This window comes from Stylophora pistillata, chromosome 12, assembly GCF_964205215.1.
Source record: "Stylophora pistillata chromosome 12, jaStyPist1.2, whole genome shotgun sequence".
NCBI lineage: Eukaryota > Metazoa > Cnidaria > Anthozoa > Scleractinia > Pocilloporidae > Stylophora > Stylophora pistillata.
Window position 1 is genome coordinate 12,051,755 of NC_142530.1, and position 15,170 is coordinate 12,066,924.

Below are 15,170 nucleotides of genomic sequence, written 5' to 3' on the forward strand. Positions count from 1 at the left end.
TATGAAGCTATTTAATTTAGAAACAACAGAGTTTTAGGGGATGAAACATTGCGACAGGATATGAACCATCGCCTAGGGGATATAAACCCTCCCCGAGAGGAAGTGAAATAACGTTAACCCTAACGCCATCTAGCTTTTGCCCCATTGATGCTTAAGCCATCAAACTTGTCACACTATCAAACAATGATTTGAAATAGTTTGGTATGAAATATAAAGCTGTTTCATTTAGAAACTACAGAGTTATAGGGGCTGGAGGACTACGAGAGGATATGAACCATCGCTGAGGAGATATCGATCATCGCCGAGGGATATGAACCAAGGTGGTACATTAACCCTAACCCTAACTAACTTTTGAACCATTCGTGCTTAAGCCATGAACCCTTATTACATTTTTGGGCATAGCATTGAACTACTTGCGTGGAAAATATGACTCTCCTCCATTGCAAAATGACTGAGTTACAGTCTTTGAAACTGTGACCGTCTGAATTTTTAGACTGAACCTCTTAAGTAAACGTTTAGGTGTTTAAAACCATTTGTACACCAAAAAAGTACTTTTCAGACAATGGTAACTCTTTTAATCATAATCAAACAATAAGAAAGCGTTTTAGACAATCAAACTTTTAACGAAAAGTACCATGCTACCCCTTTGGAAAAAATCAGAGATGGCGGAGATGAAAAGAGAGTGCCTTAACCCTAATCCCATCTAACTTTTGACTTATTAATACTTAAGGCATTACACTTCTCACACTAGTGGTCATTGGATTCAACTACTTTCGTATACAACAAGAAGATATTTCATGCTGAGGCTACAGAGTTATAGGGGTTGGAAGATTACGAGAGGATATGAACTATCGAGGAGTTATACCGCCGCCGCCCAGTCAGCTCAATGGATTTTGCAGCTCTCTGCAAAAGGTTTGAATAAGCATCATATTAGTATCATATTAGTATTAGTATCGCCGGTGGGATATGAAGAATCGCCGAGGGGATGTGAACCAAGGTGGCACGTTAACGCTAACCCATCTAACTTTTGAACCAGGCAAGCTTAAGTCATGAAGTTGTCACACTATTATTCATTACATTGAACTAGTTTGGTATGAGATTTAAAGTTATTTCATGCAGAAACAACAGAGTGATAATGGTTGGAAGATTGAGAGCCTGCACAGCTGATTTGCCCACGTATGCTGATTTGACCCCTTTTTCTGCTAAACTGCCCACCTTGTGTGCTGATATGCCCTTGTATGTTATGTCATTCGGGCTTGAAAAAAAAAACAACAAACTTTAAGCTAGCAAAAACAATAAACTACTAGAGCTATAGATGACAATGGATTTCATTTAGGAATAACAGAGTTACAATCTTCCAAAGTGTGGCCATTTAAATCGTAAAAATTACTGAATTTTTTAACTTAGGGTTTACGTATTTGAAGCGATTTCTACACCGAAAAACTACTTTTAAGCCAATAGTAACTCTCTTTAATGATAATTAAATAAAAAGAAAGCGTTTTGGAGACTGAAAATTTTGACCAAATTACATAAATTCTAAGTCTAGCACTAAGACTTGAGGACCTTGAGAAAAAGTAACTTAGTTGTGAAATGCGCGCTCGCCTCGAAATAAATCTATCTTTCGTACCATCCTAGCTCAGTCCAATTACCAATAGTGGGACAAGTTTCATGCCTTAAGCATGAATGGTTTAAACGTTAGCTGGGGTTAGGGTTAACCTAGCTCTTTCCATGTCGGCCATCTGGGATTTTTTTCCCAAGGGGTAACATGGCCATCTTTGTAATCATTTCAAATTTCCCTCCAACTCCTGCTGTTGGTTCAGTGGTAACCCAAACAAGTTTCTAGCACTTTCTAGCATTAAAATGAGTTTTTCTTACTTACACCCTTTATCCCATTTTTCGCCTACTTCCAACCCCTATAACTCTGTTAATTCTAAATGAAATAATGCAATACTTAACACCAAACTAGTTCAATTCAATGTCTAATGGGGAAATTAATTTCATGGCTTAAGCAGGAATGGTTTAAAAGTGAGATGGGGTTAGGGTGAACCTACCACTAACCCTAACCCTAACCCTAACCCTAACCCTAAAACCCATTGATTCATATCCCCTCGAGGATGGTTCATATCCCCTGGCAATCTTCCAGCCCCTATAACTCTGTCGCTTCGGCATAAAATATCTTCTTGTTTCATACCAAACTAGTTGAATCCAATGACCAATAGTGTGAGAAGTGTAATGGCTTAAACATGAATAAGTCTAAAGTTAGATGGGGTTAGGGTTAAGGGACCCTCTTTTGATTTCCGCCATCTTGCAATGTTTTCCAAAGGGCTAGCATGGTACATTTGTCTAAAACACTTTCTTGTTGTTTGATTACCAACAAAAAGGGTTACTATTGTCTGAAAAATACTTTTTCTAGTGTACAAACGGTTCTAAACACCTAAACCCTAACTTAAGAATTTCAGTCTTTCAAAATTTAGATGGTCATAGTTCCAAAGATTGGAACTCTGTGACTCAGTAATGCAATATACTCATATTTATCACACAAGTAGTTCGATGCAATGCCCAACAGTGTGACAAATTTCATGGCTTCAGCAGGAATGGGTTAAAAGTTACATTGGGTTAGAGTTAAGGCACTGTCTTTCACCATCTTGGATTTTTTTGCAAAGGCGTAGTATGGTACTTTTGGTCTAAATTTTCAGTGTCTAATACGCTTTCTTATTGTTTAATGATCATTAAAAGGAGTTGCTATTGGTTTAGAAGTAGTTTTTCGGTGTAAAAATCGTTTCAGACGCGTACACCCTAAGTTAAAAAATTCAGTAATTTTTACAATTTAAATGGTGAAACCTTGGAAGACTGTAGCTCTGTTATTCCCGAATGAGATCCATTGTCATTTATAGCTCCAATAGTTTATTGTTTTTGCTACCTTAATGTCTGTTGTTTTTTTCAGGCCCGAATGACCTTATGACATACAAGGGCATATCAGCACACAAGGTGGGCAGTTCAGCAGAAAAAGGGCTCAAATCAGCTTTCGTGGGCAAATCAGCTGTGCAGGCCCTCAATCCTCTAACCATTATAACTCTGTTGTTTCTGCACAAAATAGCTTTATATCTCATACCAAACTAGTTCAATGCAATGAATAATAGTGTGAAAACTTCATGACTTAAGCTTGAATGGTTGAAAAGTTAGATGGGGTTACGGTTAACGTGCCACCTTGGTTCACATCCCCTCGGCGATTCTTCATATCCCACCGGCGATAGTTCATACCCTCTCGTAATCTTCCAACCCCTACAACTCTGTAGCTTTCGCATGAAACATGTTCTTGTTTCATACCAAACTAGTTGAATCCAATGACAACTAGGGTGAGAAGTTTAATGGCTTAAGCACGAATAAGTCAAAGGATAGATGGGGTTAGGGTTAAGGGACCAGCTTTTCATTTCCGCCATCTTGGATTTTTTTCCAAAAGGGTAGCATGGTACTTTTGGTCAAAAGTTCAATTGTCTAAAACGCTTTCTTATTGTTTGATTATCATCAAAAAGAGTTACTATTGTCTGAAAACTACCTTTTTCGGTATAGAACTTGTTTACAACACGTAAAGCCTTACTTAAGAATTCCAATCTTTCAAAATTCAGATGGTCACTGTTCCAAAGACTGGAACTCTGTCATTCCTTAATGTAATATACTCATATTTATCACAAAAGTAGTTCGATGCAATGCCCAAAAGTGTCACCAGGTTCATGGCTTAAGCAGGAATGGTTCAAAAGTGAGATGGGGTTAGGGTTAACGTACCACCTTGGTTCATATACCCTCGGCGATGGTTGATATCCCCTTGCCCATTGCGCATATTCTCTCCCAATTATTTAACCCCTACCACACTGTTAACGTAACACTTAACACCAAACTAGTTCAATTCAACGTTTAATGGTGTAATAGATTTTAGGACTGAAGCAATTGTTTAAAAGTGAGATGGGGTTAGGTTTAACCCTTGGTTCATATCTCCCCGCAATCTTGCAACTCCTATAACTCTGTTGCTTCCGCATATAATATGTTCTTGTTTCATACCAAACTAGTTTAATCCAACGACCTCTAGAGTTTTTGGATTTTTTTTCCAAAGGGGTAGCATGATACTTTTGGTCAAAAGTGTCCTTGTCTAAAACGTTCTATTGTTATTTGATTATCATTGAAAAGAGTTACTATTGTCTGAAAACTCCTTTTTTTGGTGTACAAATGGTTTTAAACACCTAAACCCTAACTCAACAGTTTCAGTCTTTCAAAATTTAGATGTTTACAGTTCCAAAGAATGGAACTCTCTCATTCCCTAATGCAATATACTCACAGTTATCACACAAGTAGTTTGCCCAACAGTGCAGTTTGCCGAATGCCCAACAGTGTGACAAATTTCATGGCTTCAGCAAGAATGGGTTGAGTTACTTAGGGTTATGGTTAAGGCACCGTCTTTTCATTTCCGCCATCTTGGATTTTTTTTCTAAAGGGGCAGTATGGTACTTTTGGTTAAATGGTTTTAAACACCTAAACCATTACTTAAGAATGTCAGTCTTTCAAAAGCTAGATGGTCAGAGTTCCAAGGAATGTCACTCTGTTACTTAGCAATGCAGTATGCTAATGTTTATCAAGCAAATAGCTCACTATAATGCCCAACAGTGTGACAAGGTTCGTAGCTTAAGTACGAATGGTTCCAAAATTACGTGGGGTTAGGGTTAACGTACCACAGTGGTTCATATCCCCTCAGCGATGGTTCATATCTCCTCGGCGATGTTGCACATTCTCTCGCAATCGTGCATACCTTTATATTTAATACCAAAGTAGTTTAATTCAATGTATAATGGTGTAAGAAATTTAATCTACCACCTTGGTTCATATCCCCTCGGCGATGGTTCATCTCCCCCAGCAATCTTTTAACCACTATAACTGTTTTGCTTCAACATAAAATATCTTCATGTTTCATACCAACGTAACTCAATCCAATGACTATTAGAGGGACAAGTTTGATGGCTTAAGCATGAATGAGTCTAAAGTTAAATGGGATTAGTGTTAAGGGACCCTCTTTTCACTTCCGCCATCCTGAATTCTTAGACCAGTAAGCAACCAGTAAATCTGTCAATCATTCAACCAGTCAGTCAACAACTTTGTCAGGCGCTCTGGTACCATTAACTCAGTCAAGCAGTCGGTCACCCAGAAAAGCATCTACTCAATTACCAAGTTAGCCACCAGGCGATCTGCAAGTTGGTCACCAGTCCGTCTAATTTTTCCCAAAACTCTGTTTTCAGCGCTAGCTCAGGAGACTTGACGCATTTTAGTCTCTACACAAATTTCGTAGGAAACATCACGTGTCTAGCAGATTTCTGTTTTTTCTTACATATTTCAACACATTCCATTAAAAAACGTTGCTTTCGGCTTGTTTCTAGATAGGTTTTGCAAAAGCGTGCTTTCAGCATGAGTTGAGCAAGACTTGACCTAATTCTTTCTCTGGCCAAATTTTAGAGGAAACTTCGGGTCTTAAGCAAGTTTTAGTGTTTTTTTTAATAGATTCTCATCTATTAAATAGGATTGCTTCTGGCCTGTTTAACGTAGTTTCTGCAAAACCGTCTTTTCAGCGCGAGCTAAGCAAGACCTTATACATTTCAGTCTTTGGCCAAATTTTGTAGAAAACGTTGGGTATCGAGCAAATTCTAGTGTTTTCTTACAGATTTCAACACATTCTTTTGAAAAAATTGGTCTTTGCTTATCCCAAGATACCTTTTTAAAAACCATGTTTTCAGGACGACTTGAGAAAGACTCCACCCAATTCTCTCTCTGGTAGAATTTCGCAGGAAACTTCGGGTATTAAGCATGTCTTAGTGTTTGTTTACAGATTTCAACACAACTCATTAGAAACAATTGCCTTTGGCCTGTTTGCAGATAATTTGTGCAAAACCGTGTTTTCAGCGCAAGTTGAGCAAGACTTCACGCAAGTCAATATCTGGCCAAATTTCGAAGGAAACATCGGATATCAAGCAAATTTTAGTGTTTTCTTACAGATTTCGACACGTTCTACTCAAATAAATGGCTTTTGGCTTGTTGAAAGATAGTTATTTAAAAACCGTGTTACCAGCGGGACTTGAGCAAGACTTGATCCAATTCCATCTCTGGTAAGATTTCGCAGGAAGCTTCGGTTATTAAGCAAATTTTAGTGTTTCCTTACAAATTTCAACACAATCCAGCAGAAACAATTGCTTTTGGCCTGTTTGCAGATAGTTATTGCAAAACCGTGTTTTCAGCGCGAGTTAAGTAAGACTTGACGCAAGTCAATATCTGGCCAAACCTCGAAGGAAACATCGAATATCAAGCAATATTTACTTTTTTCTTACAGATTTCGACACATTCTATTCAAATAAATTGCTTTTGGCTTGTTTGCAGATAGATTTTTAAAAACTGTTTCCAGCAGGACTTGAGCAAGACTTGACGCATTTCAGTCTTTGGCCAGATTTTGGAGGAAACATAATATATCAAGCAAATTTAAGGATTTTCTTACAGCTTTTGACGCATTCTATTAAAGAGAACTGGTTTTGGCTTTTCCGAAATCATCTTCTTTGCACGAGTCGAGAAAGACAACCTAACTTCTCTCTCTGACCGAATTTCCCAGGAAACATTGATCATCATGTAAGTTGTAGTGTTTTCTTACAGATCTCAACACAATCTATTACAAAACATTGGGTTTGGCTCGTTCCCAGATACATTTTGCGAAACCGTCTTTTCAGCACGCGTTGAGCAACATCTGACGGATTACAGTCTCTGGCCAAAATTTCGTAAGAAAACTCAGGTATCAAGTAAATTTAAGAGTTTTGTTGACTGATTCAGTGGTACTCGATTGGTAACTCTAACTGACTTGTCCACTGATCGGTGACTAAGTGGCTTATTGACTGGTGACTGACTGGCTGACTGGCTGTTTGGCTGACAAGGTGATTGAATGGTCGCCTAACTCAGGAGTACTGGACTGGCTATCTGACTGGCCATCTGACTGGCCATTTGAATTGCAGTGACTGGTGAATTCGTAGCTCATTGCCTGCTGGCTGGTTCACTGCCTAGCTGACTGATTAGCTGACTGACCCAGTAGTACTTGACTGGCTATCTCCTTGGTTGTCTTACCGGCTGACTGAAAGGTTGACTGACTCAGTGGTACTAGACTGGCTAAGTGACTTGTTAGTGGACTTGCTGACTGAGTTGTGACTGATGGGCTATTGTCTAGTGACTGACTGGTTTATTGACTGGTCACTAACTTGCTGATTGGCTGGATGACTGAGTAGCTGACTGAATGGTTGACTAACTCAATGGTACTTGACTAGCTCTCTCACTGGCTTAGTGAATTGCTGACTAACTGGTGACTGAGTTGCTCATTGCCTGCTTACTGCCTCGCTACATGGTTCACTGACTGGCTGCTGGAAAGGGTCACTGGTTAACTTACTGGCTGACCAATGGAGACTGAGTGGCTAATTGATTGCTGACTGAGAGGCTGAATGCCTAGTTGAGTGACTCGCTTGCCGAATGTTTGAATGACTCAATGGAACTTGACTGGCTGTATGATTAGTGTACTGACTTGCTAAACGAGTGGTGACTGTGTGGCTGACGGTTGACCGACTCTTTCACTGACTGGAAAATTTGATAGTGACAAACCCAAGTACTTTACTTGCTATCTGATTGTTTGAATGACTTGCTAACCGAATGGTGAGTGATTCGCTAATTGCCCGGTGACTGACTGGCTTGTCTTCTAACTGGCTGATTGAAAGTTTGACTGAACCAGTAGTAACTAGCTATCGGATAAGTTAGGTGACCTGCTGAACCACTCTCGTCTGAGTCGCTAATTCACTGCAGACTGACTCGCTGACCTCCTGGTTGACTGACTGGATGATCGAACGGTTGAGTGACTCAGTAATACTTGACTGGCTCTCATACTCTAGCTCTCTTGGTGAACGATTGGTGATTGAGTGCCTAATTGGTGACTAAGAGGCTTAGTGGCTCTTTAAATGACTGGCTCACTAAATGGCTGCCTGAAGAAGTAGTACTTTACTGGTTATCTGACTGGTCAGCTGCCTTGCTCACCTACTGGTGACCCAGTGGCTTATTGACTGGTTGACCGACTGACAGACTAAATGGGTGACTGACTCACTAGTAGTTGAATGACTAGTGATTGACTGCCACCATTAATTTAAGGGATCAATTATGTAGTCACCAGTCAGCCAGCTCTCCACGTGCAACTCGGTCGGTCAGTCAGTAGTTGATCAGTCAGTTAGACAGTCAGTTGGAAGTCGGCCACCAAGTGAGTGAACCAGTCACGTAACCCTAACTCAGTAAACACGTGAGAAAAGCAGTCAACCAGTCAGTCAGTGAATCGGTCAGTCCGCCTGTCAATTACAAGTCGGTCAGCCAGACTATTAGCCAGTTACGGACCAATCAGTAATCAGTCTGTTAGTAAGTTAGCAAATTAATCAGGATTAAGTTGCCTATTGAGTCACTAGTCGGTCAACAAGTCAGTTAGCTGGACAATCAACCTGTCAGTCAGTCATTTAGTCAGACACTCAGTGGCTGCAACGAAACTCAGTCAGCTGCTCGGTCAACTACCAGTCAGTCACCAGATAGTTATACATTCATTCACCTTTCGGTCAGCAAGGCAGTCACTCTATCGGTCAGCAAATTAGTCGTGAATCCCTCACACAGTCATTTCGCCAGTCACTTACCTGTCGGTCAGCAAGTCAGTTAACCAGTCAGATAGCCTGTCAAATACCATTGAGTCACTCAACCATTGAGTCAGCCAGTCAGTCAACAGGCCGAGCAGTCACCAATCAATTACCCAGTCAGTCAGAAGTAAGTCAGTAAGTCAGTCAACCAGTCAAGCGCAACTAAATCAGTCAACCATTCAGTTCATTCCGTCAGACATCCAGCCAGTCAATAAGCCACTCAGTCACCATTCGTTAAGCAAGTCGGTTAACTAGTCAGATAGCCAGTCAAATACCAGTAAGTCAGGCAACCATCGGGTCGGCTAGTCAGTCAACCAGTCAGATACCCAGTCAAGTACCAATGAGTCAGTCAGAAGTAAGTCACTAAGTCAGTCAACCAGTCAAGCGACACTAAATCAGTCAACCATTCAGTTCACTCCGTCAGAAATCCAGCCAGTCAATAAGCCACTCAGTCACCATTCGTTAAGCAAGTCGGTTAACTAGTCAGATAGCCAGTCAAATACCAGTAAGTCAGGGAACCATCGGGTCGGCTAGTCAGTCAACCAGTCAGTCAGCCAATCAGTCAACCAGCCAGTCACTCACCACCAATTAGCCACTCAGTTGCCAGTTAGTCAACAAGTCATTTAAGCATTCAGATAGGCAGTTGAGTTCAGTTCCTTCAACCAGCTAGTGTGCCTCTCAGTCAGCAGTCAATTAGCCACTCAGTCACCAGTAAGTCAATAAGTCAGTTAACCAGTCAAAAAGCAAGTCAAGTGCCACTGAGTCAGTCAACCAGTCATTTATCTAGTCAGTCAATCTGTCAGACACTCGGCAATATATAAGCCACTCAGTCAGCTGTCGGGCAGCAACTCAGTTGACGAGTCAGATAGCCTGTCAAGTTCCAGTCTGTAAGTCAACGAATAAGTTAACAGTTTAATCAACCAATCAAATAGCCACTCAATTACCAGTGAGCCGGTCATCTATTTAGTCACTCAGTCAGTAGACCAGTCAGTGAATCACCAGTCAATAAGCCACTGATTCACCAGTAGGTGAGGAAAGCAGTTCACCAGTCAGATAACTACTCAAGTACTACTCATTTAGTCAACCATTTAGTCAGCCAGTCACTTAACGAGCCAGTAAGCCTCTCATTCACCAATTAGGCACTCAATGACCAGTCGGTCAGCAAATAAGCTAGAGAATCTGAGAGCCAGGCAAGTATTACTAAACCGTTCAGTCATTCAGTCAGTCAACAAGTGGGTCAGCCAGTCAGTCTGCAGTAAAAGTGCGACTCAGACAACAGTCGGTCAGCAGATCACTTAACTATTTAGATAGCCAGTTACCACTAATTCAGTCAAACTTTTAATAAGCGAGTCAGACAATAAGCTAGTCAGTCACGGGTCAATTAGCGAATCACTCATCAGTCGGTTAGCGAGTAATTTCAATAATCAGATACCAACTCAAGTACCACTGGGTTAGTCAACCATTGAGTCATACAAGCATTCAACCAGCCAGTCATCCAGTCAGTTGCCAGTCATGCAGTCAGTTGCCAGTGAGCCACTCAGTCACGACGCGGTGAGCAAGTCAGTACACTTCTCATACAGCCCGTCAAGTTCCTTTGAGTCAGTCAAACATTCAGTCATCGAGTCACTCAACTAGGCAGTCAGCCTCATAGTCAGCAGTTAATTAGCCACTCTGTCTCCAGTCGGTCAGCCAGTCAGTTAACCGGTCACCCTTTCAAGCAGCCTGTGAGTGAACCATGTAGGCAGCAAGTCAGCAGGCAATGAGCAACTCAGTCACCAGGCAGTAAGCCATTCACTTAATCAGCGAGAGAGCCAGTCAAGTACCATTGAGTTAGTCAACAACTCAGTGAGCTACTCAGCCGACCAGCCAATCAGCCAGTTGGTCACCAGTCAGTAACCTAGTCAGATACCAGTCAATTACCATTCAGTCACAAGTCAGTCAGCAAGTCCGTTAACAAGTTAGATAGCCAGTCAAGTACCACTGGGTCAGTGAACCTTTCAGTCAGCCGATTAGACAACCAAGTTGATAGCCAGTCACGTACCACTGGGTCAGTCAGCCACTCAGTCAGCAAGACAGTCAACCAGGCTGTCAGCCAGTCAGTCAACAGGCAATAAACTACGAGATCACTAGTCACTCAGAAATGCAGATAACCAGTCAGATAGCCAGTCAGGTAAACCTGAGATAGGCGACCATTTATTCAGCTAGTCTTGAACTTGGCTGCCTGTCGGAATGGTCAAATGACTTGCTGAATGATTCGTGACTGAGTGGATAATCGGTGGTGACTGACTGGCTGTTTGACTCATTGACTGACTTAGTGGTTGATTGGCTCATTGGTACTTGACTGCGTATCTGACTGGTTGACTGACTAGGTGACTCGATGGTTGACTGACTTACTGGTATTTGACTGGCTATCTGACTAGTTAACTGACTTGCTTAGCGACTGGTGACTGAGTGTCCTATTGACTGGCTCGATGATTGACCGAATGAACTGAATTGATGACTGATTAAAAAGCACTTGACTGTCTATCTGACTGTTAACCGACTTACTGACCAACTGGTAAGTGAGTGGTTAATTGACTGGTGACTGATTAGCCTTTTGACTGACTGGCTGACTCAATAGTTGAGTGAATCAATCCTATTTGACAGGGTATCTGAATGGTTAACTGAGTTGCTCTCCGACTAGAATGTGACTGACGAAATGACTGTGAGTGATTTACGACTGATTAGCTGACTGAGTGACTGCCTTGCTGGCAGAGAGGTGAATGACTGGATAAGTGACTAGTAACTGACTGGTAGTTGACCGCGTAGCTGACTGAATTTCGTTGCAGTCACTGAGTGGCTGAGTAAATGACTGACTGACAGGTTGATTGTCCGGGTAACTGACTTGCTGACCGACTAGGGACTGACTACGTAACTTAATGCTGATTGACTGGCTAACTCACTAACAGACTGGTTAGTGGCTGAGTGATTGATTGACTGGTACCTAACTGGCTAATGGACTGGCTGACCGTCTTGTAATCGACAGACAGACTGACTGATTCACTGACTGAGTGGTTGACAGCATTCCTCACCGACTGATAGTTGACTGCTTCATTGAATGGCTGATAGAATCACATGTTGACTGAGTTACTGTTACCTCACTGGTTCAATCCCATGGTAGCCGACTTCCAACGAACTCTCTAAGTGACTGGTTAGCCATTCATTGACCGTCCCAGTTGCGCCTGGAGGGCTGGCTGACTAGTGACTAACTAGTTAATTGATCCCTTGACTTAATGGTTGACTGATTCTCTGGTACTTGACCGGCTAGCTGACTGGTTAATTGACTTCCTAACCCCATTTAACTTTTGAAACATAAATGCGTCAAACTTGTTCAACGCACGCTAGAAACTAGCCAGTCACTGAGTCAGTCAGTGAATTGTGAAATAGCTACTTTGTCACACGTCAGTCAAGGAGTTAGTTAGCCTGTTTGCCACTCGGTCAACCAGTCACTCCTCATTCAGTAGCCTTTAAGCCAGTGAATTAGCCGTTCAGTCACCCAGTCAGTCTACCAGAACGTCAGCGAATCAAGTACTAGTGAATCACTCAACCATTCACTGATTCAGTCAAGCACTAGTCAAAGACACATCTAGTCACAAGTCAGTCAAGGAGTGAGTGCACCAGTCATCCAGTCAGTCAGCCAGTCCATCCTAATTCAGCAGCCATCAAGTCAGTGAATCAGCCATTTAGTCAATAAGTCTCTCAACCAGTCACAGCCGGTCTGGTACCACTAAATCAGTCAACCAGCACGTTGGCGAAGCAGTCATCAGTCAGCTAGCTACTCAGTTACAAGTCGGTCAACAAGTCGGTCAACGAGCCACTAAGGTTGAGTGACTCAGTAACACTTGACTGGCTCTCAGACTTTGCAGCTCACTTGCTGTCTGATCGGTGATTCAGTGCCTAATTGGAGACCTACAGGCTTAGTTAAACCTTAGTGGCTCGTGAAATGGCTCGTTAAATAAATGGCTGACTAAATCGTTGAGTAAAAGACTAGTAAACTGCCTTCCCCACCTAAAGGTGAATCAGTGGCCTATTGACTGGTGACTGACTGACTGGTTGACTGACTGACTGACTAAATGGATGACTGACTCACTGGTAGTTGAGTGACTATGTACTTGACTGACCCCCTGGTTTCTGTTCACTGACTTGTTGACCGACTGGTAACTGAGTAGCTAGCTGACTGATGACTGCTTGGCCAACGTGCTGGTTGACTGACTCAGTGGTACCAGACCGGCTGTGACTGGTTGAGAGACTTATTGACTAAATGGCTGATTCACTGACTTGATGGCTGCTGAATTAGGATGGACTGGCTGACTGACTGGATGACTGGTGCACTCACTCCTTGACTGACTTGTGACTAGATGTGTCTTTGACCAGTGCTTAACTGAGTCAGTGAATGGTTGAGTGATTCACTAGTACTTGATTCGCTGACGTTCTGGTAGACTGACTGGGTGACTGAACGGCTAATTCACTGGCTTAAAGGCTACTGAATGAGGAGTGACTGGTTGACCGAGTGGCAAAAAGGCTGACTAACTCCTTGACTGACGTGTGACAAAGTAGCTATTTGACAATTCACTGACCGACTCAGTGACTGGCTAGTTTCTAGCGTGCGTTGAACAAGTCTGACGCATTTATGTTTCAAAAGTTAAATGGGGTTAGGAAGTCAATTAATCAGTCAGCTAGCCGGTCAAGTACCAGAGAATCAGTCAACCATTAAGTCAAGGGATCAATTAACTAGTTAGTCAGTAGTCAGCCAGCCCTCCAGGCGCAACTGGGTCGGTCAATGAATGGCTAACCAGTCACTTAGAGAGTTGGTTGGAAGTCGGCTACCATGGGATTGAACCAGTGAGGTAACAGTAACTCAGTCAACATGTGATTCTATCAGCCATTCAATGAAGCAGTCAACTATCAGTCGGTGAGGAATGCTGTCAACCACTCAGTCAGTGAATCAGTCAGTCCGGCTGTCGATTACAAGTCGGTGAACCAGTCCATTAGCCAGTTAGGTACCAGTCTATTAATCACTCAGCAACTAACCAGTCTGTTAGTGAGTTAGCCAGTCAATCAGCATTAAGTTACGTAGTCAGTCCCTAGTCGGTCAGCAAGTCAGTTACCCGGACAATCAACCTGTCAGTCAGTCATTTACTCAGCCACTCAGTGACTGCAACGAAAATCAGTCAGCTACGCGGTCAACTACCAGTCAGTTACTAGTCACTTATCCAGTCATACACCTCTCTGTCAGCAAGGCAGTCACTCAGTCAGCTAATCAGTCGTAAATCACTCACAGTCATTTCGTCAGTCACATTCTAGTCGGAGAGCAACTCAGTTAACCATTCAGATACCCTGTCAAATAGGATTGATTCACTCAACTATTGAGTCAGCCATTCAGTCAAAAGGCTAATCAGTCACCAGTCAATTAACCACTCACTCAGCAGTTGGTCAGTAAGTCAGTTAACAGTCAGATAGACAGTCAAGTGCTTCTTAATCAGTCATCAATTCAGTTCATTCGGTCAATCATCGAGCCAGTCAATAGGACACTCAGTCACCAGTCGCTAAGCAAGTCAGTTAACTAGTCAGATAGCCAGTCAAATACCAGTAAGTCAGTCAACCATCGAGTCACCTAGTCAGTCAACCAGTCAGATACGCAGTCAAGTACCAATGAGCCAATCAACCACTAAGTCAGTCAATCAGTCAAGCAGCCAGTCAGTCACCACCGATTATCCACTCAGTCACGAGTCATTCAGCAAGTCATTTGACCATTCCGACAGGCAGCCAAGTTCAAGACTAGCTGAATAAATGGTCGCCTATCTCAGGTTTACCTGACTGGCTATCTGACTGGTTATCTGCATTTCTGAGTGACTAGTGATCTCGTAGTTTATTGCCTGTTGACTGACTGGCTGACAGCCTGGTTGACTGTCTTGCTGACTGAGTGGCTGACTGACCCAGTGGTACGTGACTGGCTATCAACTTGGTTGTCTAATCGGCTGACTGAAAGGTTCACTGACCCAGTGGTACTTGACTGGCTATCTAACTTGTTAACGGACTTGCTGACTGACTTGTGACTGAATGGTAATTGACTGGTATCTGACTGGGCTACTGACTGGTGACCAATTGGCTGATTGGCTGGTCGGCTGAGTAGCTCACTGAGTTGTTGACTAACTCAATGGTACTTGACTGGCTCTCTCGCTGATTAAGTGAATGGCTTACTGCCTGGTGACTGAGTTGCTCATTGCCTGCTGACTTGATGCCTACATGGTTCACTCACAGGCTGCTTCAAAGGGTGACCGATTAACTGACTGGCTGACCGACTGGAGACAGAGTGGCTAATTAACTGCTGACTATGAGGCTGACTGCCTAGTTGAGTGACTCGATGACTGAATGTTTGACTGACTCAAAGGAACTTGACGGGCT